At 39.0% G+C, this 14,101-nt stretch overlaps 2 long non-coding RNA genes across 2 annotated transcripts; both read right to left on the bottom strand.

The window, feature by feature from the left end:
* Window positions 1–6,793: 6,793 nt before the first annotated feature.
* On the bottom strand, window positions 6,794–7,593 carry LOC147511802 (uncharacterized). The gene is made up of 3 exons (XR_015217081.1): window positions 7,455–7,593; window positions 7,161–7,258; window positions 6,794–7,054 (listed from the first exon to the last, which is right to left on the bottom strand). It is a non-coding gene; the product is annotated as an uncharacterized LOC147511802 (long non-coding RNA).
* Window positions 7,594–10,020: 2,427 nt separating this feature from the next.
* Window positions 10,021–11,585, bottom strand: LOC147511801 (uncharacterized). Its single transcript, XR_015217080.1, has 3 exons — window positions 11,397–11,585; window positions 10,719–10,998; window positions 10,021–10,174 (listed from the first exon to the last, which is right to left on the bottom strand). It is a non-coding gene; the product is annotated as an uncharacterized LOC147511801 (long non-coding RNA).
* Window positions 11,586–14,101: the final 2,516 nt, after the last annotated feature.

Here is a 14,101-nt window from a genome sequence, read left to right as displayed (position 1 = left end):
TCCTGGCCAAGCAGTTCAAACCCTAAGCCCACAAACACTGCCTTTGAACTCAATAATGCACCAGGATCTAGTAATCCTAGCTAGGGTGAGGTAAATGCCATCACCACTCTTCGTTCTGGCCGAACCATCGACAATCACATACGTATGCCAGATGTCGAATCGACGAAAGCTGCGGTTGACATCATTCCAACTCCTACCTCGCAACCTATAGCGGACGAAGTTGTTCCTTCTAAATCTACACCCACGTCCCTAGGGAAAGACACCAATGATCCATATGCGCGATTCCGCCCAAAAGCTCCATTCCCTGCTCGTTTGGCAAAGAACAAGCTAGACGAACATTTCGATAAGATCCGTGAAACTTTCAAAAATTTGACCATAAACCTACCTTTTATAGATGCACTCAAGCATTTACCCAAACATGCTAAGTTTTTGAAGGACATGTGCACCAACAAACGACGTACAAATGTTCCTCAACAAGCGTTCCTTACTGAGCAGTTCCCCTCGGTTACTACTACCAATGGTGTGGTTAAATACAAAGATCCATGTCGACCCACTGTACCATGTACGTTGGGCAACAAGTATACCACTACCGCACTTTTAGAACTAGGCGCCAGTGTTAACCTACTTCCCTACTATTTATTTAAGCAGTTAGGTCTTCATGAATTAAAACTTACAAATATGAATCTGCAACTCACGGATCGCTCCATCAAGTACCCAAAGGGCATAGTAGAAAACGTCATAGTCAAGGTCCAAGATTTTTACTACCTAGTTGATTTTGTCATTCTAAATACCGAAGTGACCTGTGACTCCATTCTTATAATCTTGGGATGTCAATTTCTTGCAACTGCTAACGCTCTCATAAATGGTCAGGACGGTTCAATGACATTGTCTTTCGGGAACCTTTCTGTCGAACTCAACGAGTTCAAATTAATGAAACAATTTCCCGATCCTATAATGGAGGGTGAGATTAGCTTGGTTGATAGTCTGGCACATGATTATTTCACAAACTCTTTTCCCGAAGATGAGGTACACCAATTTCTTTCTTTTGATAATCTTGAGTTTGACGATGACTCATACATTAAGGATGTCCACGCATTATTAGAGTCAGTATCACTATGTGATCCTACTACTGCAGTGCCAACTAATTCAGAAGAACCAGACTCGATCTTTTCCATTGAAGAGAAGGTCGCTCACGAATCTTTGATCCCCAATCCTCCAACTCCGGATTTAAAACATCTACTTTCTGATTTGAAGAACGTGCATCTCGATCCCGATGGTAGTCACCCTATAATAATTTCTACTCACTTGACTACAGATGAAGAAGCACGTTTGATTCATGTCATTCATGAACACCGCTCCGCTATCGGTTGGTCTTTAGATGATATCAAAGGAATAGACCCTAGTGTATACACGCATCGCATACATCTAGATGACGGCTCAAAGACATCGCGAGAACCGCAATGTCGCCTTAATCCCGCCATGAAAGAAGTGGTGAAAGAGGAAGTTTTACATTTACTTGATGCGGGTATCATATACCCTATCTCTGATAATGACAGGGTTAGTCATGTCCATGTTGTTCCCAAAAAGTCCGGCATTCAAGTTGTACAAAATGAAAATGGTGAATGCATCTCCACTCGCATTCCATTAAAATGGAGAATTTGCATTGACTATCACAAACTTAATGCCAGAACACGTAAAGATCACTTCCCTCTCCCATTCATTGACCAGATGCTAGAACGTTTAGCCGGTCATGCTTACTACTGTTTTCTTGATGGCTATTCTAGCTACTTCCAAATTGTCATCGATCCCGCCGATCAAGAAAAGACAACTTTCACATGTTCCTTTGGAACTTTTGCATACAAACGAATGCCTTTTGGTGTTTGCAATGCCCCAGGCACCTTCCAACGCTGCATGCTTCACATTTTCAGTGATATGGTGGAACGTTACATGGAAGTCTTCATGGACGACTTTTCCATTTATGGAAATTCCTTTGACGACTGCCTATCCAGCCTTTCTAAAGTGTTAATGTGTTGCGAAGAGAAAAATCTGGTACTTAATTGGGAGAAATGTCATTTCATGGTTACCAAAGGACTTGTTCTAGGTTATATTGTTTCGAAAGATGGGATAGAGGTTGATAAAGCTAAAATTGTTAAAATTGCTTCGCTGCCTTTCCCACGAACAATTCGTGATATCCGTGCCTTTTTAGGCCACGCGGGGTTTTACAGGTGATTCATTCAGGATTTTTCTAAAGTTGCTCGACCCTTAACCAATCTCCTACTTAAGAATGCGGTATTCGACTTCAATTTTAGTTGCAAACAAGCTTTTGAAACTCTAAAACCGCTCTGACTACCGCTCCTATCATTCAAGCCCCTGATTGGTCTCAACCATTTGAATTGATGTGTGACGCTAGCGACTTTGCTATTGGCGCCGTACTAGGCCAACAACGTGATGACAAACCCATTGTCATTTACTACGCTAGTAAAACACTTAATGACGCTCAACGTAATTACACAACAACTGAGAAAGAGTTCCTAGCTGCTGTCTATGCTTTGGATAAATTTCGCCCTTACCTAGTTGGATCATCCACCATCGTATAGACTGACCATGCCGCACTTCAGTACTTACTCGCGAAAAAAGACGCGAAACAGCGATTGTTCCGTTGGATCCTTCTCTTGCAAGAATTCACCCTGAAAATCAAAGACAAGAAAGGAACTAAAAATGTCGTGGCCGACCATTTATCAAGACTGGTTAGTGACATTGATAGTGATTCTAAAGCCATCTGTGATTCCTTCCCAGACGAATATTTGTACTCTATTTTCTTCTTTCTATGGTACGCGGATATCGTTAACTACCTAGTTACTGAGGAAGTTTCTTCCTCTTGGTCACGTCCTGATCGTAAAAAGTTCTTATCCACTGTAAAATATTATTTATGGGATGACCCCTATCTCTTTAAGTATTGTTCCGACCAACTCATTCGTCGCTGCATTCCCAACTGGGAGCACACCGACGTATTATCCTTTTGCCATGAACAATCTTGTGGAGGTCATTTCAGTGGGAAGAAAACTGTGGCCAAAGTGTTACAATGTGGTTTTTATGGCCTACACTTTTTCGCGATGCACACGAACATTGCATAGGTTGCATTCGTTGTCAGCACCTAGGTCGAATTACCAAATGCAATATGATGCCCCTAAATCCTATCTTAATTGTGGAAATTTTTGATGTTTGGGGCATTGATTTTATGGGACCCTTCCCTATTTCTCAAGGTTTTCTCTACATTCTAGTCGCTGTAGACTATGTCCAAATGGATTGAAGCACTCGCATGTCGCTTAAATGACCATAAGACTGTCGTGAAATTTGTAAAAGAAAATATTTTCTCTCGTTTTGGTGTCCCCAAGGCTATCATCAGTGATGGGGGTACACATTTTTGTAATAAAATTTTTGGGTTTTTAATGAAGAAATATGGAGTTACTCACAAGGTTGCTACTCTATATCACCCACAAACAAGTGGCCAAGTGGAAGTCTTCAACAGAGAGATAAAGTCCATTTTAGAGAAAACTGTCACCCCCATCAAGAAAGGACTGGTCTTTCCGCTTATCGGATGCCTTGTGGGCATACCGAACAACATTTAAGACACCTATCGGGATGTCTCCGTACCGCATTGTTTTTGAAAAACCTTGTCATCTGCCAGTTGAACTTGAGCATCGTGGCCTTTGGGCCATCAAAAGCCTCAATTAAAATATCAACGCGGCATGCAAGAAGCAAAAATTGCAATTAAATGAGCTTGAGGAGATTCGGAGTGATGCTTATGATCTCTCGAAATCTTACAAAGCTAATATGAAAAGAGTGCACGACAAGCACATTTTACGTAAAGATTTCAAAATTGGCCAAAAAGTTTTCTTTGTATAACTCAGTTACACATTTTTCCCGTAAATTGAAAACACGATGGTCTGGTCCTTTCATTGTGTCAGCTGTGACCCATTATGGGGCAATCTCTTTACTTAATCTACAAGATAACAACAAATTTCAAGTAAATGGACAACGCCTCAAACATTACCACGAATTACGCTACCCAGATGTTGAACAGACTCTTCTTCAGGATCCGATCTACATAGACTAGATGTTTTGTTTGGCGTACTCAATCTTGTTTCTATAGAGGGTACGCCATTTTGGTAGCCGGGCCATCTTCTATTTTATGATCTCAAAAGTTCTTTGAAGTGTGTGGTTGCAAGCGCCTGAACCGATAGTCCAGGAAAACTCTATTTTAGAACTGAGTATAAATGTCTTCTGCAACACGAGCAAACGTGCTGTCAGTAAATGATGGGTACCTAAAATTTCACTTGCTTCCTTCTCTTCCCTTTTCTACTCTTTGCCTTGCGAACTTCAGCTAATCATTTGGTGTAAGTCTTACTCATCACGAATAGGGAATGGTCGTAGTGCTTTTGCTCGTAAACGACGTGCGCGAAGGATGGGGTGGTGTATGCATTGTCAAACATCCTTCTGTCCAGGTCTTGTCTTCCTATCCGATACTAACTAGTTTAAGGTATACTTTTGTCTGACACCAGCTGTGCAGGATACACTTCATCGCCGCACCGTTTCTCCCACGGGTTGGGAATCATATTGAGAATCTGACATTAAAAGACTCGATTCGTCTTGAGGATCTGACGTTAAAAGACTTACCTTGTAGATATGTTTATATTATTGCCAATTCCTCGTGCATTAAGTTGTGCACATAGAAGATTCGTGTTCAACCTCGGATGTTGCATACTTGGAACACAAACGGGCAATGGATTCCACCAGACCAACCCTAGAATTGGTTACTTTGAGTTCCCTTTGGGGCGGTTTGAGGATAGTCGTATGTAATAAGGGCAATATTATTAGACCGTAGCGCGCACGGTCCAGGATGGTGCCGTCTTGCCCCTAACCCCATAATACATAGAGGTAAAGCCACAGTCTGGCTAGATTGGGTTCGCTCCAGAGCCGACATGACAGTTGCCTATGAATTTAGATGGTGACTCTTCTGGACATCCAGTGTTTTTCACGTAAATCTCCCTTGTATATAAATAAAAACTTTGTTTATAAATAAAACACCCCTCCTTCTTTTCAAAAACTCTTGTGACCTTTGAGAATGACTCATATAATTGGATAGAATTTTTCGTGCCGATCATTTCGATAGCTCATTCATCCAATTCAGAGTCCGAACGAGTCGTGGGTGAGCGTTTACATTTTTTAGGCTTATTTCGGGCTTTAGGCTTGATTTGGGCTTGGGAATTTTTTTGGGCCCAACCAAATCTCATATTCTCGGTCCATTTAAACCCGAGACAACCCACCACACGCGTCACCCTTACAACCTTCGTCTTCCCAAAAATCGGATCTAGTCCCCCTCCGCTTTAGTCTCGCACGAGACAGGCCCACATTATATCCAGGTCTCGCGCGCGACTCCTATAGCTCCAAATCCAATTCCCTTCCGTCAGCAAGTCCTATTTCTCCCCCTCATCATAAATCAATAGCCAGCCTCTTCCTAAGAGCACTAATGGCCGAAAACAAGCGAATTTGTGTGGAGAAATTTTTTGGAACTCTATTTGAAAATGGGATGTTTGTTCCATTCTTTGATAATGAAATACACTCTAGAGGATGGGAGTACTTGTTGTATGCTAATGGCGGGCTATATTATAAGGATTTGGTGATGAAATTTTATGACAATGGGAGCTTTAATGGCGACCATTTTTAGGTTACCGTCGACGGTGTGCGCCACGAAGTCACACCCGTTTTGATCTCCGGGATCACGGGCATTCCTCTGGTCGACCACGTGCTGACTCAGCAACAGCCCGTGTACCCATGGACTTACGACCTAATGCTCAACATGCTAATCGAGGGTGAGTACAACATAGATTGGAAATCGCGGCGTATCGGCGTTGAACGGCGGAAACCGGGTTTTGACTCAATGGTCCAAAACGTAATTGGCACCTTGAGGCCCTCGGACATCAACAAGATTTTCCTCCACCTTCTCTGGATCCTCCAGGAGCGAAAGGGTAACTTCTGCATAATTACCTTTCTTTTTGATATTATTACGCATGCCACTCTCAGGTCAGCCCCTCTTGCCGTTCTTGTAACGCAAGTTATGATTAATTTGGGTTTCCTGTCTGCCACCCCGCTACTCCCTATACCACTATATGAGAATATGCTTGTCTTCAAGAAATGCATACTGGCCCCTTGGGAACCCACAGCACCAATGGCTGCTGAGCACGCTAACGTAGGCCCACTCACCCACCCTACTTTGATGAGACTGCTATGAGTAAGATGAGCCACCCCATGGACGCCTTACGTCACTACACCATAACTGCATTTTTGTGACGGCTAGGAGGCGTCAAAATTATTTTTTGTGACGCCTACAAGGCGTTGGAATTTAGGCGTCTGTGTTGGTGTCAGAAATATTTGTGACGCCAAAACTGCCGTCTACATGGTTGACATATTTCTTGGACATGCGCCGTCACTAAATATACATTACTAACGCCTGTACACCGTCACTAAATGTGCATTACTAACACCTCTACGCCGTCACTAAATTTGCATTCTCGGCCTCTCGCCACGTCGATAATTATAAATTTTTTTTTTAAAATGCTTCTTGGCGCTGTCGAAAAATTATTTATTTTTTTTAAAAATATATTTGTTTTTGGTTTCCATCCTAATATTTATATTTTTTTCCCCCTGAAATCGCCTGCATAAATACAACCACATAAACCCCAAACACATAATATAATTAAGACTTTACAAGTAATTATACACAAAGAAAATCTTAGTAATAACCATCACCAAAATTTGACTAAGTATATATATCACTTGATGAATAACATGTAAATTAAAAGATATAGATGTATGGATATAGCATAATCTACCAACATACTATTTCAATATAATTCCTATACAACAACTCAAGATCACATCTTAAGAAGCAAGAGCATGGGGTCCTTGACGATTCTCCTGGCGGTCTCACTCTAAAACATACACACCCTGGACCAAGCTGGCAGCTACAGATCTTCGGTGATATTCATTTTTCCTTCATAAAAAGAAAAAAAATCATTTCAACTAGACCTTAGTCAATACAAGCTAAGGAACCACTAAAACAAGCTATTGACTAGTCAATATACACAATTTTCACTAACCGTGCAGTCTCCTTGACGATTCTCCTGGCGGTCTTGCTCTAAAACATACACCCTGGACCAAGCTGGCAGCTACAGATCTTCGGTGATGTTCATTTTTCCTTCATAAAAAGAAAAAAATTTATTTCAACTAGACCTTAGTCAATACAAGCTAAGGAACCACTAAAACAAACTATTGACTAGTCAATATACACAATTTTCACTAATCGTACAGTTGTAACATAATATGCTCTGCCACATGCATGATTTTACAAAAAAAATGAAATTTACTATCATTTAGACGGTTAAGAGTAGAACCTTTTCAGCATTCCTAAACCTCGGCTTCCAACCACAAGAGAATCAAGCTTCCAATGGTGATGGATTTTGTCGATGGATTTTGTTTCAATAGTAGCACAAGGATGACACCACAAGCAGTAAACAGGCAGCTTCCTTAATTCACATCTAAGTAATTTGAAAATAACAATTTACTCCATGCGTAGCTCTTACCAGCTTGTGTGTTAGCCAAACTCGTCTCAACCAGAAAAAAGACGCAATATAGAGAAACAAACATCCAATGGTGTGCGTTAGGTGGAATGAGCACTAGCAATATAAAAAGTGTTATCAGGAAATTGAGGAGAAAAGTATGTAGGCCCTTTACTTGGAATCCCTTTTTAAGCTAAAATATTGTAGCTTTAGAAAAATAAACAGCATGAAAATGGGTTCAAAACCCTTTCTCATGTTTTATTTGGCTTGACATCCAGCTTTAGAAATCAAAAATTCTAGTGCAATTCGCACTTAGTATTCAGTCTTGCCAATACAACAAACAAAGTAAATAAATAATAAAAATAAAAAGACAACAAACAATATTAAAGAAAAAAAAAACTTTAATTACTCAAAAACCAACTTTATTTAGATGTTGTATGAAAATTAATTTACCAAGAGTATTTAAATTAATAATACTAGGCTCCTAGCTATTATTCCAAAGGTCTATGGAATGGGCTTGACTTTTGAGTGTTACACTTGTGTTTTAAGTGAACTCAAACTATGCTTGACTATGAGATGGCATATGGATTTTGGGCCTGATTACGAGGTAAGGCCTGGAACATGCACAAAGCTGTACATTCAGGTATTACAACTCTGAATTTCTTGCAGATAACTGTAAAATATTTTACTGTTTGTCCTACTTAATAATTGAAATAGTAGAAGATAGCTCGCTTTTCAGATACATAATAAATGAGTTTGACCAAGTCCATCAAAGTTCCAAAACTCATTAACAGTAGACTAAGACAAGAACTTCTACTAGTAGAAGCTACCTCAAAGATTGCAGAGTGTACAAAACAAGGCAGACTTCCCTTCACCTTGTTGCTCGGACACCTTCCAAGTTTGCAGCAATCTTCAATCACAAACAATGCACAAAAAATTCCCCCAACTTTTATTTATGTAAACTGAGACCCTTTTCCAACGAAGTATACCTGCCTTGTCCATTATCAAACATCTGACTTTCAGAATGCAAAATTATATAAGAGTTCGATCTAGATATGAGTACAATTCCTTCTATCCGCTAACTAGAGAATTTAGCAATACTACTTGGTTTGTGTTAAAACAATCAAACAAGTTCTAGAAAAAACTAAACAAGGCAATGCAGGAAATGTGATTCCTTAAGACAATTACAATACAAATGGACAAAAACATACAAGACTGCCAATGCAAAAATTTATTTGACCTAAAGCAGTAAGAAATGAAAAAGATAACGATAATTTGACGATAATTATTCATTCAAAACCAGAGATGCAGCTAGAAAAGTAACAAGATTGGTTTGCTCCATATTCGATATCAGTGATCTGCTGATAACCACGATAAATAGGAATGTAAAAAACAAGTACTATGGTCCAGCCAAGAGTTAGCCAAGTCCATTATTTGTTTCATGAATGGATTGAATATTTGAGATTCCACTTAATACTTGCAAAGACATATAACGCAAGCAGAATACTCATTTAAGCGATTAAGTGAAATCTTGCCCAATGTTACTGAGAGAACCGTCTCTTCAAAAAAATTCTCTGCTGTAATACTCTAATTATGTTACCACTCTAAATATCTTTACACAATTAATTTATTGTCAACCATCCACTAAGAAAGTATAGATCATCATATATCATGGAATCTCACAAGAGATGTAATTTATGGTAGCCACACTTCCTATATGCTAGATTGCTAGCCTAGCATGAACATTTCATTAACTATTGTATACATGTATGTCTCAGTTCTCAATTCATTCTCAGGAAACTTCTTTCCCCCTTTTCAGAAAGTGTGAGAAAACTAATACCGTTATCGTGAAAATAGTACCTGTTTGTGTCCAAAGAAGTAATTCTCCCTTGCAGGGAGAATCCATGATTTCCAGTTCAGAATGACAAATCTCTGTAAGACCCTTTCATAGGGAATAATGGTTGCGTTGTTCCTTGCTTCTTTTGGCGCCTTGCTTTCAAATGCGAAGAAATTCCTCGTAAAGCTTTAGCAATAGAAAATTGTACCACCAGTTAATTATCCATTCTTGAAGCTGTGAAGCATTCACAAAAGCGGTGCTTTTTCTTCAATAAAATGAGAAGTTTTACATGCCATAATTGTTCAGAAAAGTCCACAAGAGACTAAGCAATTAAGTGGAGTTACCTTTGCACCTAAGCAGATAAGAGTCATAAGATCCCCAGGGTTCTACCGCCAACCCGACCTTACAACGAAAAGCCACCCGATCATGATCTGCACCGGCTGATTCTGCAATTTCAAGACAATGTGATGCTAAGAGCTCCGTGAAATGATGCCACAGCTGCTCCCATTTTGAGTTATTGGAGTTCTCATTTGCACCACGCCACCTAACGCCAAGCGATAACTCCAGCCACGCTTAAGGCAGCATGTACTCGAGCATTATCAACACGTGCTCTCTCTTTCTTTTTAACTTTGTTGTTGTTCCTAAACTCCTTGTTATGAAACCATTTTCCAACAGAGCTAGCTCTCCTAGTGTTAACCATATTAACCAGTTTGCATAACTGCAGCAGAGTGATTGCACCATGTTATCACACATTATGTGAACACACTGGACAGATTTCTTCAAGATGTTTTTTAAGAAAAATTAAATAAATAATAAGTCCAGTTCGAATTAGCAACTACAAGAAGACTAGTATAGAAATTACAAAAGCGATAGAAGTGAAACATTGCATAAACTTTTGTCAGACTACTTCATGATGATTTTGGGATAACCAAAATTTATCATGACATTGCATTTGTGTATTGGGCGAATGTTAATGCCGCAACGCAGAATATTGAAACATAGCAGACATAGCCCTCAACTATTTGAAACCAAAACTGGTATCTTCACTAAACTTGAAGTGGTGACTAAGTTATAATAAACTCGACCAATTAAAAGTGTCAGTGCAATACAAACTAGTTATACATTGCTAGTAAATGATTTGGCAATGCTGTGGTTCTCTTATCTAATAGAATGAAAATAACAAAAAATGGAGAAGTCATATATGATATTAATGACACTGATCAATAAGACAAATAGTTACACAAAGGAAAGATCGATCTTACATATTGTGGTGCATCAACCATCTCTTCATTTCGAAAGAGGGGCATGTCCACAACAAACGGTTTCTGTTTGTGAGCAAGAGCTTTTGAGATTTCTTCAACAGAGATACTCCATGATCTTGATAAGAACTCCATAAGTTCTTTTGGTGTTTGTGGTGGACGAATTGATAACAGTGATGCTGGCACTACTATGTCCATCACTTGGTCCTCTTCTACATAGTCTAAACTCTTCTTCCAACTTAAATAACGACCACTCCCCATCTTTCTTGTTCTTGATAGCCAACTGAAATGCAACCAAAATAACGTAGAATGGTTATTTTGAAATGCTCCAAAAAATCCAAAACGAAATCCATCCAGAACTAAACAAACACCACTCAGAATACCCAACCACACAAAAAAGAAACAATTTTTATAAGCAAATAAGAAAAAAATAAATCAACTGCAAAACTTGTTCAAACTTTTCCCCACAAAATGAAAAAAATCCTCCATCCAATAACACAAAAGTAAACATAAATTGACCAAATTCAATCAATCACGCATGACAGTAAAGTTACAATTTTTTCACACCAAACATTAATGAATTCAAACTAGATTACACTAGAATAACGAACTAAGTAAATTAGAAATTTGAATACCCTAACTTGATTTCAAATTAATCACAAACTTTTATGGCGTCAGTACCTTTCTCCATTAAATCAATCACATCTTTGAGCTCCTTCTTCAGCGCGTTTAATGGTTTGACAGTAAAGAAATTTTGAAGCTTTAGATCTAAACACTTCAGTCGTTTCACGGTGACAGACCAACCATCATTTCTAGGTTTATGTATCTTTTTCAGAGGTATTGGTGGGAAGTTGAGAGAGAGTGGTGAAGAAGATGGGATAGAGAGAGAGAGAGAGCAGTGTTTGGGTCGTAATTTTTCCGAGAAAATGCGGTCCCTTAATTGTAATTTTCGTTCTTCACGCTCTTTTGCCGTCACTTTATTTAGTAAAATTCCATAACATTTAATTGAAATAATTCTCTAATTATTGGTGACGGCTTTACCAGTTTAGTGACGCCAAAATGCCGTCACAAAAATCCTGACGCTAATTTGGCGTCACAAACGAGAAAACCCCAGTGTCACAAAAAAGCTGTTATGGTGTAGTGCGTGCTGTGAACAGTGGTTTGAGAGACATGTACACTCGCCAGGTATCGATGAAACATACCTTGGGCGAGTTAAGGACGGATATGACCACTCGCCACGAGTCGCCGACAGACAAAGATGGGCGAATTCCAAAGAGGAAATGCGAAGCTTCCATGACTGCATTTCAGACCATATGACTACTCGCCAAAACCGGTTTATTGAATGCTTATGGCGAACCAAAGATCGGTTTCGGCTCAGGTGATGGATACTACGGGTGATATCCAGAGCGCTTAGCCTCCACGGAGCTCAATTGCACGCGCCGTTCGCGGGACTCCCCGTTCTTCTTCTTCTGCCCCCGGATTCTTCTACAGCCCCGAGGACCATCAAGAGCGGTTTATTTTCCGATCTTGTATAATATTTATTTCAGATATTTTATTTACATGTTTGTTTTTCCAACTTAATAGTCTGTTATTTCCTAAAAATTTCTACCTTGATATTTTAGTTATCTCCAATATTATATTATATAGGTAGAAACATATATAATAATATTAGTAATAATAATTTATATATATATATATATATATATATTTTAGACATCACACTTAACAACAAATTTTACCGTAAACTAAAGTTTTACAAAACGGTCAGAAAACGGCTCATTTTTCTTTCTATAAATAAGTTCAACACATCCTTCACATTTTCTCATTTCACTTCTTATTCTAAAAATCGTTTTTAGTCCTCTCCAAATTTCAAGTTTCATGGATGCACTAGAAAAGTTTGAGCAGCGGCAAATTGAATATGCTACTCAAGTCTTCATGCTCGTTTGTTTTATTATAGTAATGTTGTTAATGTGGCATATAGTTCTATCTAATATTTAGGTTTGTATTTTATTTCACGTATCATTATGATGTGTTTCCACACCTCTATACGTTCTTACATCTTATTGTAATATTATATTTACATCTTCCTTTGCCTTCTACTTACGCTATTTATTTACGCTAAAAAAAAAATGGCACTCCTTGTAGTCATATGCCCCATTCTTCTCATCCACACTACATCTTTTGCTCCAAAATTTAGAAGATACACGTGGTCTAACCACCATGTGACACCTCGATCCGTATTTTCTACATCTTCGGATTGGTGCCTATTTATAACAAGGATAGACACCTCTAAAATCCAACTTCCCTTTTTCCACTAAAATTTCTTGACCACTCCATCTTTGATGGCCCTCATTCGAATTTTCGTGCCCGAGCAAAATTTTATGGAAAATTTTCAAAACGGTCTTTTTCACACTTTTTTTGACACAGAAATTTTACATCGAGGATGATACCCTTTTTTTACATCATAAGCAAGCAATTTTTTCTAGAGAATTGGTCCTGTTGTTCTATAAAAGCGGTTATTTCTAAAATGGGCAATTCTTTGTCTATGCAAATGGATGCGAGCGTGAATTGACTATGAAAATTATCTCTGAGGTACGTCAAATTCCAATTACAAACCAAGGGGCACACCTTCGGATTCACCATTCGACAATATCAGGCATCTGATGTTTGTAACTATCATTTACGGCGAATACAACCGGAAAAACCGTATTGTTTATCAGCGATCTTTGCAAAAGAACCAATTATCTGTGATCTAGTGGCTAGCTCATAATGTGCTCGGCACGTCTAAGACTTCCGAAATAACAAACCCCCTCCTCCATCTACTCTGGGTCTTGCAGAATAACTATAATGATTTTTGCATTATTAAATTTCTTTGGAACGCGATCGCACGTGCTATGAAAAAGGCAGCTCCTTTGCCAACCATTGTGACACTTATCATGATACGTTGGGGTTTTTCTAGTACTTCTCCTAATACACCTCTCAGAACAGCTAACATTCTTACCATTCACTCAGTTTGTAGGAACGGATTCTGGAAACCCCGACGTTGCAAGGAACCATATCGGTGCAGAAACCGACGAAGCTTGTTCCACTGACAACATATTCACTGAAAATGCATTATGCAACGTATTTTATCCCATGGAAGGCCTTCGTTTAATTCAACAAGGACTGATGACATTATACAAACGTCATAACATTATCATCACCAGTTTTCTTGAATTTCAGGACCTGCGGACAATACAAGAAGAGGAACAGGCATAATTTTTGCACAACTACAACCAGTTCTTGGCAAATCACACTCTCATAATGGAGAACCACGCTGAGATTTACCAGACACAGAGCGAAATGTTGCAACGGGTTGTTGCACGGATAGACGGCATCGAGAATCT

Source organism: Coptis chinensis, chromosome 3, assembly GCF_015680905.1.
Source record: "Coptis chinensis isolate HL-2020 chromosome 3, ASM1568090v1, whole genome shotgun sequence".
NCBI lineage: Eukaryota > Viridiplantae > Streptophyta > Magnoliopsida > Ranunculales > Ranunculaceae > Coptis > Coptis chinensis.
This window is presented reverse-complemented; position numbering and strand designations above follow the sequence as displayed.